Here is a 14,870-nt window from a genome sequence, read left to right on the forward strand (position 1 = left end):
AGTACTAAGAGCATTTTGTATGAGAGCTTGAATATCCATAGTCCAGTATAATAGGATAGGAACTGTCTGGTTTAACCGCTAAAATGAGAGGAATGTTCCTAGTTTAATGACAAAGTACAATCACTCCCAAATCAACCACCAGAGCATGCCTGTGCTCGTTTTGTATTATCTATAGAAACTTTGGCCAAACCACAATAGAGGGTGTATCATGTGCAACAGTATATCTGCTTGCAGGTATGGTTCTTCAATCTGTGGAGCTATTCTCAAGGGAAGGCTAGACCACCTCTAATGGATTCGTTTTTTGTATAATCCAGAATAGGATTTTCTTTCACTTTATGGGCACTTTGCCAATTACAGCATTTATTGTCTACTGACTAATTGTCTTTGTTGAAGGTCCATGTAGGCCTCCTTGAGCCCAACATTAGTCCCCGACATCTGTTATATGTACTGCCTTAGTCGCCATATGTATGCACTAATTCTCACAACAACTAATGGATTTGCGTTTAATTGTTTGTTTACGTGGGGTGTGTATTACGTTGACAATGACTACATAGATTTTGGAAGTCTTAAGGGGCCATTCTAACTGTCTCCACTACATATGGTAATTGCCTATTGAACCATAAACCATATTCCTGATTCTTGGAAGTCTTAAGGGACCATTCTAACTGTCTCCACTACATATGGTAATTGCCTATTGAACCATAAACCATATTTCTGATTCTTTACATGAATGCCCTGTCTTTTGTGTGGTATATATTGTCAAAGAGCGTTTGTTGGCCGATACGTGGCAGTGTCAACTAGCAAACTCAACTGGTGCAAACTCGACCCATGAGTGAAATATTTCAAAAGGATAAGTTGGACCCACGTGGCTACTAGGAATGATTTCACCTCGATAGCAGGAAACCCTGATGCAATTAATTTATTAGCTAATGGATCTATAATAGTCATCTTTATTTGCTGATCTGGGTGAGGAAACCAATACAACAACAAATATCTCTGTGTTAGGAATAACAAGCAAGTTATTATTTGTGGCCCCTGATGGTACTAAGAGAGCAAACCCATGAATTGAACACCATGTTACGTTTTTACGAGTATAGATCAAACAAGAATTACTGCCTGAAATATGTGGATTGACTATACTTATGTGTCTCTCATCAAACCACCTTTACCTGCACACACCCCCACCTATTTAGGAGCTCTCACCTTCTAATTTATACTTTGCCCAGCAACGTGTCAGCTGAGGAGATGTTTCTTGCATGGGTCTCCATTTATAAGGCATGGCATTTTTGTTCGTGAGAGGTTGTAGAACAAATCAACACTAGAGAAAGTAATCTATTAGTGCTGCCAGCTGGAAAGCAGAACTGATGACGCCAAAGGCAAAAGTTGCCCCCATGAACATGCCAGGGGACAAAGTGCAGCCTAGGGTTGCAAGTAACCCTGCACCCACTCTCACCTGTATTGGACTTTCACAGATGAATTTCTGTGCCTGAAGGTACCTTGGAATAGACAGTTTCTAAGACAGACTATTTTCAAAGGCATTGTTGTTTATTATATGTACACAGGAGATGGACAGCGAGTGCCACAATGTGGGTGCAAGAAGGCACTTATGAAAGAAAGAAAGGGAAACAAAAACTGGGCCTTGGCTCTTGGTGGCTTTGTGTTATGTCCTTTTTAGCCAGGAATTTGCCTCTTAAATTGCTGCAATTACAAATACCTGGCCTTGTCTCTCTTTGACCCAACACCGAAGTGGCAGATGGTGGCCATTCTCTTCCAAGGTTCTCTTAAGAACCCTCACACAAATGCAATAAAACAAAGGTGTGTTGGAGACCATCACGCGGAAAATAGGAAGGGGAGGGGGTGGGGGGTCACGGAGAAACTGTCTGCTGCATGCTTTAGCGGACCAAATTGACGGATGATTCTTCGGAAACACATAGTACTTAAAAGCAAGAGCTGATCTAATCGCCGGCTCACCAGCCATATTGCCGCATTTTAGCACACAAAGCGTTCGCTTTTTTCCTCTCCATTGTGGCCTGAAACGCTATTTAAGAACGGAGTAATCAATAAACCCTTTCAGTCCTTTTTTGCCCAAAAAGGTGTTTTGGGGTCTGTTTTGTCATTCATAGCTGTGGCGACAAATCCTTGACATCATCCATGCTTGCTATCGATCACCTCTCTTCAGTTGCGCCAGAGGACAAATAGAAATCATTTATCTGTCTGGGCTCCAAAACAGGGAGAGACAAAGGACTGTGCCACTGCCTTCTGACAATCAGCAGCTGGAGGTATTAGCAGAGGGTCAAGTTCGGAGGTCAGAGGTCACACAGGTTGTCATCCCTTTCTCCTCGCTAAGAATTGGGAGGGGGTGGGAGCTGGTTCCGGTCAGCCAAAAGCCCACTCGCTGTAAAATGAGACCGCAGTGCAGTGGTGGTAATAGTTCAGCAAACGCTGCGAATTTTGGGGCCAGACCAGTAAGTCTCTATTCGGCTCCCTGCATCTTCCGCTTCTGGGTGGTCTGCAACTGCACGCGCCTTGACGCACTAACATCATGTAGTAAACTTACCTAACGCCGCCGCTATGAAGGGGCCCGCGGAGAGAGAGACGCAGTCTAGTCTCTCCGCGTGCGGTTTCGGGATAAAGGAAGTGGCGCGCAAGGCGCCCCATTGGGTTAAAGGTAAGTGGGGGCGGGTTTAGGTTAGGAAATATAAGGGGGTGGAGGGTGGGGTCGGCCTCTTCACCGCGCCGACTTAGCGTGGGAGGGTCGCGTTAGTCAGGACAGAGGTAAGGAGGTAGGGCAGTTAGGCCAGTGGTTAGCGCTTGGGGAATTTTCATAGGCAGGCATACCGCCCCGCGGGCCTGCAGGAGGAGTAGGGCACCGGCGGAGGGGGAGGCCGGCTCCCTGGGCATTTTTGTCATGACGGGTAGAGACGGGGGAGGCAGCCCCCCCTTGGGCAGTTTTGGATATTTTTAATTGAGAACCGGCGCGCGGAATCGGGGAAGGCCGGCCCCTGGAGCACATTTTTCGTTGGAGCGCGCGGAGACGCGCGTTGGCAAGAGGCGGCCCCCGGGGGTTTTTCAGCACCGCCGGGAGACGCGCTGCCGAGAATCAGCAGGCACAGGCCTTGCTGACGCGGAGGCGCCACCACACCCCTGCGCGGGGCCCCAAGGCAATAAAAGGCGCGCTAGGGACAGGGAGGGCCCCTTGGGCAACACAAAAATAAATATATAATAATAATATTTTTCGGAAATTCTGGGCAGCAGGTTCCCAGGCAGCTGGCTATCTCCCCAATGCAGGGGACAGCATAGGGAACACCCAGAACACGGGTGTAGGCAATGTTTTGGCACACCAAGGTATATAAAAAAAAAAAATAATAATAATATAAATAAATAATAATAAAATAAAAATATAAAACACAGATATTTACACAGAGACACATAAAGGGAAGCAGCTAATAAGTCCGTAGTAGGACAACAACCGACGTCACAGTCGGCAACATGACCATCGGCCATGACGCGGAGGCAGTAAGGGCCGCACTACGCGTTTTAGGCGAAGCAGGCAGGGCGGATTTACTTAGACCAGGGGTTCTAGACCTGGCCTGTGTGGGGATGACACGCCCCAGTAGGGCGGCATCGGGGCGGGTTGCGGCCGCAATTGCGGCATGCGAGTCACAGGACTCTGACGGGGAGAGGGATGTAGGGCCTGTAGCACCCGGGCAGGGCGCAATTGCACAGCAAGTTCTTCACGGGACACAGAGCCCGCTGATGTTTGGCGGGGAGACACAAGACACACAGGACGCAGGGACAACTAGCGCGCAAGCAGGCGCGGACCCCGCAAGCAGTGGGGGCCACACAGAGGTGGAGGCCGGGGACGACGGGCATAGCAAGGAGGTAGAGCAACCCATACCGGGGCCCATTGGGGATTTCGCCCCCCTAGATTTGTCATATCACAGAGGGGAGGGCACCAGCTCTGGGTTGTTCGGGGCACCCGTAAAGAAAAGAGGCAAGTATGCCAGAATACACAGGGGTGGGTCAGGGAGGGCCAAGGCAGCACCACGCCAGGCCAGGCGAGGGAAAGTCAAGGCAGCACAGGAAGCAGGGACCGCGGTGGACCAGAGCACGCACACACTCGGGGCTTGGGACCAGGCAGAGACATGGGATTTGGAGGCCAGAATACGGGAACAGCGTAAGGCCGTGTTAGAAACAGAGGCCAGGTGGGCGCAGCTGTGCAAGGACAGAGAAGAGGCACAGGCCCGCAGCGAGACATCCCCAAAACACAGAGAGGCCAGGGGGCAAGCAGGGACACAGCAACCAGGGCGGGGAAGCGGAACCTGGGTATGGGTGCCACAGGAAAGGGGGGAACAGAGACAAGAGGCTCGAGCGGCCGAAGGGCCAGTAGGCATGGGGAAACCCGGTGACGCAGACGGTCACGGGGGCAAAAAGGCAGCAATGCCAACGGCAGAGGTTGGCAAGAGACGGAATACGCCGACTGGGCGCAATATGGCCCAAATGCGTTGGCACGAAGCACTGGAGGGGTCTGTGGCGGCCTTCTCCACACCGGGGGACCACGGACACCGTCCCGATGACACGCGTCATGCGGGGATGGAAGCAAGTGCGAGTACATCAACTAATACAAGAGATTTCGGCCAGCGCAAAGGCCAGTGGGAAGGAGAGGATGAACTGGAACTGGACTATGAAGAGGAAGGGGATGAATGGGAGGATGGCGAAATACGAGATTGGGAGGTGAGCGCTGTGACAAAGGGTGGCGGGCGAGGGCACAAGAGCTGCGCAACCTCTTCGTGCTCTGTTTTACAGGTGGCAGCTCCGCTGGAAGGCCCCACTGGTGGTCGGCAATCTACGCAGCGCGGCAGAAGCCTAAAAAGAATACCAAGGAGTCTGGGGGACAACGCTGGAGGTAAGAATTGGTGGTCAGTGTGGGGCGAAGGGGGCGGAATAATAAGGGAGGCTAACACAAGAAGGTCCATTGGGGTAGGAGACGGGTCAGTTTTAGAGAAGGCAGGCGATAGCGACATACAGAAGACGGTTGAGAACAAGGATAAAGAAGGCACCGCCACGAGTGGTACGGCCACAACAGGGAAGGCGGATACGGGAGAAAAGACGGTAGAGGACAAGGAGGGGGGAGGTCACAAGAAGAGACTGCCGTACATGGGTTTAGCCATGCCACTAGGTTCACATGTGGCCGAGAAAACAAAAAGCAGAATATGGAAACACGAATATGTAGATGTTTTTAAACTATTGCATAGGGACATACAGGCAAAGGAAGGGTCCAAAGAGGAGGAATAGGAACTAGCACGTAGGACTCGGGTACCTATAACAATGGATAACTGGACATCGGCTTAATTGATATTCGCCAGTATATACTGCGAGAAATACCCGGACAGGGCCATTGCATTTTTTTAATACATGGATATAATTAGAAAGTCACAAATGCATTTCGAGGGTTTCGCATGGCTCAGTTACGACGAGGAATTTAGGGCCCGGGTGAGTATCAATCCGGAGAAGCCGTGGGGTGACGTGGACCCTGAACTGTGGATGCAATGGATGGCATTGGCGCAGACAGCGGCGTCCACTCACACTGCGAGTGGCCTGCCAGTGACGTACAAGGCCTTTCAAGCTCGCCCCGCCCATGGAGGGGCGGGCAATACCACTAAGACAACAGGGACAACTGCGGGGGCTTGTTGGAACTTTAACAAAGGTTTTTGTTCCAGAGCACAATGCAGGTTCAAGCATGACTGCTCCAAGTGCGGGGGCCGTCATCCAGTCACCCAATGTTTCTCCCTGTCCAGCCCAGCTGAACAGTGGAGGGCTGCTAGAGGAAGAGGGGCGCAGGGCACACCTGCGACAAAAGGGTCCTACACCAGTTAGACTGGAATTTCTGTTGCCATGGTTACATATATACCCAGACATGGACAAGGCGCGACTACTTGAATGGGGTTTTAGGGAAGGTTTTAGAATAGGTTACCAGGGCCCTCGGCAACGGAGATGGGCTGACAATTTGCGGTCAGCCAAAGAGCGTCCGCAGATAGTGCGCGACAAATTGGCAAAAGAGGTAGGTTTAGGCAGAATAGCAGGCCCATTCTCTGGGTTGCCAAGTGACACCTTGATGATATCCCCTTTGGGAGTGGTACCCAAAAAAGCACAGGGGGAATTTAGGTTGATTCATCACTTGTCATGGCTCGAAGGGAAGTCAGTCAATGATTTCATTGCCCAAGAGGACTCTAAAGTAATTTACGCTTCGGTCGATGATGCAATAAAGTTAGTTTTAAAGTGCGGCAGGTTGGCGGAGTTAGCAAAATGCGACATTCAATCGGCTTTTAGACTGCTCCCTATACATCCAGCAGACTTTGACCTCTTGGGCATGCAGCTGGACGGCAACATCTATGTGGACAGAGTGCTGCCCATGGGTTGCTCAATATCATGTGCTCTGTTTGAGACGTTCAGCACCTTTTTGCAATGGGTTTTTGTGAAAGCAAGTGGACATAGGTGGGTGCCGCACTACTTAGACGACTTCTTATTTGTAGGACCAGCGGCATCTGGGGCGTGTGGGCGGGCTCTGGACACGTTTCAGAAGCTGGCGCAACAGGCGGGTGTGCCTTTGGCCCAGGAGAAAACAGAAGGCCTCGTGCCGATTCTAACCTTTTTGGGCATTGAACTGGATACGAAAGAATTGGTCGCCAGGTTGCCAGCGACAAAAGTGGGAGAGATATTAGATTGCCTGGCGGAAGTGCGCACCTTGCGCAAAATGGACTTGCGAATGGCTCAAAAGCTGTTAGGTTACCTTAATTTTGCGTGCTGGGTAGTTTGGGGAGGTAGGACTTTTTGTAGGCGGTTAGGACTTTCCATGTCAGGTGCCGTACTTCCGCACCACAGGATACGAGTGTCATTGACATTACGAGAAGACATTAGAGTATGGGAGATTTTTCTGAGACATTTCAATGGAGTACCAATGTCTTTTGGGGAGTCGGACACGGTATGGCAGGTCCAAATTTTCTCGGACGCAGCGGGAGCATCAGGTTTTGGGTTATATTGGGACGGGAGGTGGTGTGCGGAGACATGGCCGGCAGCTTGGAAGCAGCAAGGGAGAAGCATCGCTTTCCTGGAGTTTTTTCCCCTGTTAGTGGCATTGGCAGTGTGGGACGAGAGTTAGCCAACAGGACAGTGATCTTCCAGATAGACAATATGGCGGTGGTAGATTTGGTGAACAGACAGAGAGCGAGGGACCTCAGAGTTCTGCGCTTGATGCGCCAGTTTATGCTTTTATGCTTGTCTTTGAATGTTATATTTAAAGCTGCACATATACCGGGGATCTACAACGAGATTGCAGACTCCCTATCTCGTTCACAGTGGCGGCGTTTCCGCGAATATGCACCTGGAGCGGATCAGAACAAGACTGTGGTCCCGGCAGACATCTGGGAATGGGGGGCATGATGATCACGGGGCTGGTGGAGATGTCATTAGCAGTATCCACGTGGCGTAATTACAGACTGGCATGGTTGGAGTTTCAATCTTTTGAACAGTTTCGGGGCAATTTTTGGGCACAAAGCCTGCAATGCTTGAAGCTAGGTCTAGATGTTTCGTGCTGTTTCTGATCGGGGAGGGTTTATCTCCAGCTACAATTGGGGGGAAACTGGCTGGAGTGTCTTTTTATGGGAAATTGTTTTTCGGTTATGATCCAGCGCACAATGATTTATTGGGTAAAATGCTGAGGGGATGGAGCAAGGTTAGAGCGAGTGGAGATAAGCCAGCAAGGGAACCCATTACGTTTGAAATGTTGGTAGAGATGGTACAGGTGTTACCAGTTTGTTGTAGGGATGAATACGAGGCAGGTTTATTTCGGTTATGTATGTTGTGGGTGGGTAAAGAAATCGGGGTAAGGAGAAAAGAGGTATGCATGCATAAAGACAGGTTGGGAATATGGCTAAGACGTTCAAAAACTGACCAGCTGGGGAAAGGCAAGTGGATATGGTTGAAAAAGGGGGGTGTGGAGTTAGCTTGCCCGGTTGAGGAATGGGTCAGTTTCAAAGCCAGATGGCCAGGGGCAGGTGAAGCAGGGGTTTTCATGCATGCGTCAGGGAAGAAGCTAGCTAGTTACCAACTTTTACAAGTTATGAGAATGGCACTTGGAAGGATAGGGCGGCGCGCAGGTGACTATGGAATGCACTCATTTAGGATTGGCGCGGCAACGGAGGCGGCACATTTGGGCTGGGATTGGGCTAAGATCAAGGCCATAGGGAGATGGAAGTCTAGGTGCTGTGAGAGATATGTTAGGCCTTGAAGAAAACAGAACAGACAGGAGGGGAGAGATGTGAGGGGTGGGGGGGGTTTGCGTATCCAGGCAATTGTTACAATGTTTTTTCTTTACAGGCTGCGTGGCTGGGCCGGAGACGGGAAAGATGACGATATGGTTGGTCGGCCATTCGTTTGTTCATTGGGCGGTGAAATTTGCAGAGAAGCAAATTTATGGCAGATCATTGGGACTGCCCAGCAGAAGCCATGAAGTGCGTTGGTAGGGCAAGAGTGGTATGAGGTGGGGGAACCTGCTTCCATTTATCACGGGTAACTTGCCTCAGTGGGGATGCCCAGATTTGTTATTGATTCATTTGGGGGAGAATGATCTGGTGAAGCTATCGGGGCTCACTTTGATTCAATTGATGCAGAGGGATTTGGAACTTTTAAAACAAAAACTATACGGAACATGCTTGATATAGACGGAATTTGTGCCGAGAAGGGCTTGGAGAGGGGCTATCAATCATGGAGCCATAGAGCGGGCTCGGAAAAAGCAGAGCTATGAGAGTGTTCTGCTGGACCCAAGGGATCAAGGTTTTGAGACACGGGGACATAAAAGAGCAAGAACAAGTTTTGTTCCGCGACAACGGGGTCCATTTATCACAGATGGGTTACGCGTACTATATCACAGAGCTGAGACTGATGTTAGAAAGCGTATGGGGTATAAATTTGTGTACCCGGAAATAAAAGAGGGTGGGGCAGCGAAACGCCTCACGGGTTTCTCTGGTTGGCAGGAGATGGGGGAGGGTGGAGAGCCAGGTGCGGGCTTGTCCACCCTTCCAGGGGGAAAAACAAGGAATTGAAGGATCAGAGCGGGGAGGGGTAGGCTACAGGCAGGGAAGGCATGGGAGGAATAGGGGAGCATATACGGTAGGAAAATTGAAAGGAGATATTTTAAGGAGAAAATAAAGGAAAGGGAATTTGTAAAGTTAAAGTCTGTTTTAAAAGAAGAGACAGTTAAATGTTTAAGTAATGATGTTTAAACCCTGTTCTAATAAATGACCTTTTACACCAACAAGAGTGTCACGTATGTATGTACCGACTACGCTGGAGAAGCAGAGGGCCTAGCTGTGAGGGTACAAAGGCACATGCAGGGCGGTAGCCAGAAGTATAGGTCTTTGGGGGCATGGGAAGGGCGTAACAAAGGCTCCCGCAGGCCCCTCCGTGCGGAGGTTCTCCTGAGCTGAGGGGCCCCATCAGCACAGCACCAGACCCTCCCTCCCCCAAGTCCTCCTCACCCCCGCCACTCCATGTTGTGTGCAGGCCCCCCCCATACCAGTTTCGTTATGTCATCGGGGGCATGGCCTCCAATGATGACAACGTGAAAGGCACCAACAAAGGGTTTGGGAGTATTGATGATCGGGCTTACAGGTAGTTTTTTTCTTTCGTAGTGTTCTGCAATTAGATACTTAAACATATGGGAAAAATATTGCGCTGCTGTTGTCCAAATTTAACAATGGGCAACATCCTCTGATCAATGCACGTTTTGGATTTCTGTATCATAGTGTCATTCTGACTCCTCTAAACACAATACGGTTCTATGTACATTATCTCGGTTTTAAGAAAAATATAATCTGCCAATTACTTTTTGTATCTTATTGTTATATTAAATGACTGACAATAATAATTGTACCATTGTGTCAGCTATAACAAACACCTGAAAGTATTTGTAATTAATAGCGCTTAAATTTCGCCCCACCACCCACTGCAGACAGAAAATAGTTATCCGTGTTTCTCTGTCAAAATCTCATTCTTAATGAGTAAAATGTTAGGTTATAAGATAGCTGCTAAATATTTGGTCAGTGACCATAATATGCACCCCAGTGGCTACCTGTAGAGTTAATAATGTTGGTATCACCGGATCTTTCAACCTGGGCACTAAGGGCCATATTAATGATGAAGTCATGCAGCGCAGTGCAGCGTCACCTTACTGCGCTACATCACAGGGAAAGGACAGGGATGCTCCATATTTAAAAGAATATGGTGCATTCCTGCCTGTGTCCCTGCGCTGGTGCAGTTTTGGCTGCCTAGCACCAAGGCAGGCACCTTCCTGCACAAAACAACCCCCTGAGGCATTCTGCAGCACACACAGAAAGAGGAAGTAACAAGGAGAAATTAAGGGCACAAGCCCAAAGAGTGATTTATCAAGCCACGCAAGCCCACCTTTTGTAGCCCTGAGTGGCATGATAAATCCAGAGTAATGCAGCACAGTGCAAATCACTCGCTTGGTTACTCTGCCCCAGGGAGGTGTTCCATGGGTGTTATGTGGATGTTCCCAGGCAACACCCATGGATTTTGACGCATTCCCAGATTTACCCAAAGTGGTAAACCTGGGAATGAGCCAAAATGCTGCGCCTTCCCAGTTGAAGTGTAACAAGGAGAAATATCTTTATTTCTCCTAATTTTTTTCCTCTTTTTATGTGTGCTGCCTTCTGCAGCACACATTGAAAGAGGAAAATGCCTCAGGGGATTGTTTTTGTGCAGGAAAGTGCCCCTTCCTGCACCAAAACAATCCTAGTTGCAACGGAGGCACCCTCTGTGGTGTAATGGTGCCTGTGTTGGCAGTAGGCAGCCAAAATGGCACCAGTGCAGGGTCAAGGCAGGAGTGTGCTGTATTCTTTTAAATACAGTGCATTCCTGCTGTTTCTCTGTCATGCAGCACAGCAAGGTGACTTGCTGTGCTGCGTCACTTTCTTGAAAATATGGCCCTTGAGATATTTCTCCTCGTTAAACCTCAGCTGAGAAGGTGTAGCATTTTGGCACATTCCCAGGTCTACCACTTTTGGTAAATCTGTGAGTGCATCAGAATACATGGAGGTTGAGTGGGAAAATTAGCAACACAAAAGGATGATGGACGGAGTGTGGAAACTTTTCAAACACTCCCCCCACTCCCCCAGTCACAGATCTGGGTTTAATCCATTGAGTTGGAACACTAATGCAACACTCATTGAGCACCTTTATGAGGCAGAGTAATGCAATGCAGTGATGTGCGCCGTGTTGCAGTACTCCAGATTTATCAAGCCACTTAAGGCCAAGCAAGGTGGCCTTGTGTCACTTGATAATTCCCATTTTGGGCTTGGGTCACGCATGCACCATGTTGCATGGTGCAAGAGCGACACAACCCCACTCGTAAATATGCTCCTAGCCATAGACTACACAGTATGCTTGGCATGGATACAATCAAGTATGCACACCTCTTACATATGCACAGTCAGCACAGCAGGCCTCATATGAGCACAGAATGCAGACCTCTGATGCAAGCACACTATGGAGGCCTTTGAAATATGCATGTTACTTGTTCATCAGCTCAGATGACCCCTACATAACATGTGTACATTTGAGATTTGCATACTATGCGTGTATCGACTCGGGCTGTAATATATGCACAGTACATAACATATTCAACTGCAGAAAAGCATCAAATAATAATTTAGAAAGGAAAACATAAAACAGTTCTTCAGTAAATTGAAGGAGGAGGCTTTTCTTCTGACAGGCATATTGGAATGGTGTACTACATTTCTGTACAGTTCTTCATACAAGATGCACACTTTAAAGCAGTGATATTCAAAGTACGGCCCGGGGGCCGCATGCGGCCCTTCTGACCTTTACCTGCACCCTCCTGCTTAACAGCAGCACTGAGCTGGAGTTTACTCAGCTCAGCACTAATATTAAAAATAGATTACATAAACTGGTAAGCATTTAGTTAAAAGCTAATTGATGTTAAACATAGGCAGTAACTAGAGTGTCATGCATGTTTAACTTTAGGAACACCTTCAGTTTTTAAAGACATCTTGCAACAAATGTGTAAAAATATGATAAAGCCTCTTCATAATTCAAAAAAGCAGAACCGTTTCACATTAATATATAAGATTATATGAGTGGGTTGCAGTGAGAAGTATTTTTTTTAAAGTGATAGTTTTCAAACATGTATTTAGAAATATTCATGCTTCCCCCCACACTGAAAACAATGCCAATTGTGAACTAAGAGGCAAGTCATTTGTTACGTGCACTCTTTGGGTGGCCTGGGTTGCAATTATACTTGAACAACATTACAATGTATTAAATCAAATACAGCAGAAGGCTTTGTACAGGGCACAGCCTAAAGTCATGTATTTTGAGGTGTTCCTATGTGTGATAATGAAGAAAAAGGAGGGCAAGTGAAATAAATCAATTGCCTAGGATTACATAATAAGAGGTGCATGTATATAAAGAGGGTAGGTGGGTTGGAGAAGTATACGCTATGTAGTCAATAGAAGGGAGCAAGCATGGTTAGATGGGCAGAAACTAGAAGAAGAACCGGCTTGGTGTAGGTAGAGACAAGATAGAGGAGTAGAGTAAGACGGGGCGGGGAGTCAGTGGGAATAATGGGGATTCACTGGGGAAACACGAAAAAATTGGAAAAGTGGGTGAATTTCAAGATGAAGAGAGTGGCAAGAATAATGATGGACTAAGGATGAAGACCCTGTGGATGGGCTGAAATAAACGAGAGCCGGTGGAAGGGGAAGGGTGAGAAGATTGGAAATTTGGGGAAGGGAAAAAGAACACATTTGGAAGTAGAGAAGCTCTTCAGACATGGCAAGAAGACTGAAGTTAAAGAGAAGAGGATTTTGAAAGGGAAGAGGCTGACAGTGGGTGGATAGGCAGGTAAACAAGAAGAAGGAAAGCAGGATAATGAAAAGATATAGACCAATTAGGGAAAAAGATAAATGTAGCAGAGCTAGGAAGGGTTTGACAGGCTGGGGATTCAGAGGCAAGGGGAGAGGCTTGGTACTAGGGAGAGCAGGGCAGGCTAGGATGAATTATAGAGAGCCTGGGAAAAGGACAAGGGCTTTTTTCGGAAGGGATAGCAGTTGTTTTGGAAGAAGACAGTTAACAAGGCCACCTGTTAGAAATGGGGTTTCTGGTTGGTTAGGGTATGCCCCTCAGCCAGGCAGAACATACCCACTCTAGTCAGGGCAAGGGAGTTACACGTCCAAGATAACCCCTGCTCACCCCCTTGGTAGCTTGGTGCGAGCAGTCAGGCTTATCCAAGAGGCAATGTGTAAAGTGCTTACACAACACACACAACACACGGGACGCAATATCCTCACCACAAAGGAAACAACACCAGATCATATGAAAATATACTGTATTGTACACAATGCAATTATTAGACCAAACATCACATATCAGTACTAACCTGCTAGCTTAGCAGTTGTCAGAACGTTACACATTAGTTACTCTGCAAACTAGGAGTAGTCCCATATAACACACAGGTTACTCAGTTATTTTGCAGCATAAACAGTAGTCAGGAAACACGTTATTACACCAAAACACTTGTCATCAGAATATCATAAACGCCTATAGTAGGAACATTAGAAAACTTATGGCAAGGTATAAAAATATATTAGCATGTTATGCCATTAAAAGGAACATTGGCACACATATATAAAAACATCATCAAACAAACAGGCAATATATAAATCCAAGTCTGTAGAAAGAACATTGAATTAGATATACAGTTCCTGTTAGGGAATACCTGTGTTGATGGAACAGGCACCTCCATTGCCCAAGAGAGCATGAGGGGGGGCCCTGGCACTTCTGCGCTCACCATGGGGGCCAAACGGTGCTCCTGGGGAGAGAGGGGCTGTAGGCAACCTCTCCATACCGAAAACTGGTCCCTCCGGGGACCCGTAATTTAGAAGGGGACCTGCCTCGGCCTCCCCACACCCTGTCCTCAGGGTGGGGGCCAGGCGAGGTCCAACCACAAGCAGGGGTGAACAGAAGGGGGCCTCCGTTGAGGTCTCCCTTCTGGGTTGAAAATGCCCGATTTGTAAACTGAAAATGGAGAATCCTGCTCCTACCACAGAGTCTGGGCAAGGGGGTTCTCCCCGTGCCTTCCCTGAGTCCTGCGAAGATGGGGGCAGCCGTCCTCGTCCTCGGTGCAGCTGCAGAGCAGGGAGAGGCCGCCCCTCTCCCTTACGTGTTGGGCTCTTCTCTGGAGCCGCTCTTGTGCCTCCCGGGTCGCGGTGAACCCATTGACAACAGGGAAGCCGCGTGTACTCCGGGGGCACTACCTGGATCATCGGGTCCCCCAGTGGCACTGAGAGGAGCGCGCCGGCTCCTCTCTCTCTCTTGGAGTGCCCCGGGGGTTAGTACACAGCACGCTCCGACGCGTTCGAGTGAATGAAAGACCCGGCTGCGGCGGTGAAGTTCCTGGGCAGCGCGAGGTGCACTTTGACAAGCGCTCAAGCTATCCACTTCGGCCCAGCTGCGGCGGTGATTTCCTTGGCCATATAAAGAAAGTCAACACTTTTTGTAGCACACCAGCAAGGGGAATGCTCTTCCAAGCGCTTCCAAAATCCCCCACAGAGCGCTTTCTCAAGTGCTTAATTTCCTCCAAGAAAAAGGTGAAGCACCCCTCGTGCTTCAGGATGACATGCAGGGGTCAGGGGCCACAGCACCCTGCCCCTGGGGAGCAAAAGCTTGCAAGAGAAGGCCCACAGGTGGAGGGCCCAACAACAGGCCAGCGCAAGGAGTATGAAGCAAGTGGCAAGTCCTCTTTAGTGACCAAGCAGATCACAGGTCAGCAC

This window comes from Pleurodeles waltl, chromosome 3_2, assembly GCF_031143425.1.
Source record: "Pleurodeles waltl isolate 20211129_DDA chromosome 3_2, aPleWal1.hap1.20221129, whole genome shotgun sequence".
NCBI classification, from domain to species: domain Eukaryota; kingdom Metazoa; phylum Chordata; class Amphibia; order Caudata; family Salamandridae; genus Pleurodeles; species Pleurodeles waltl.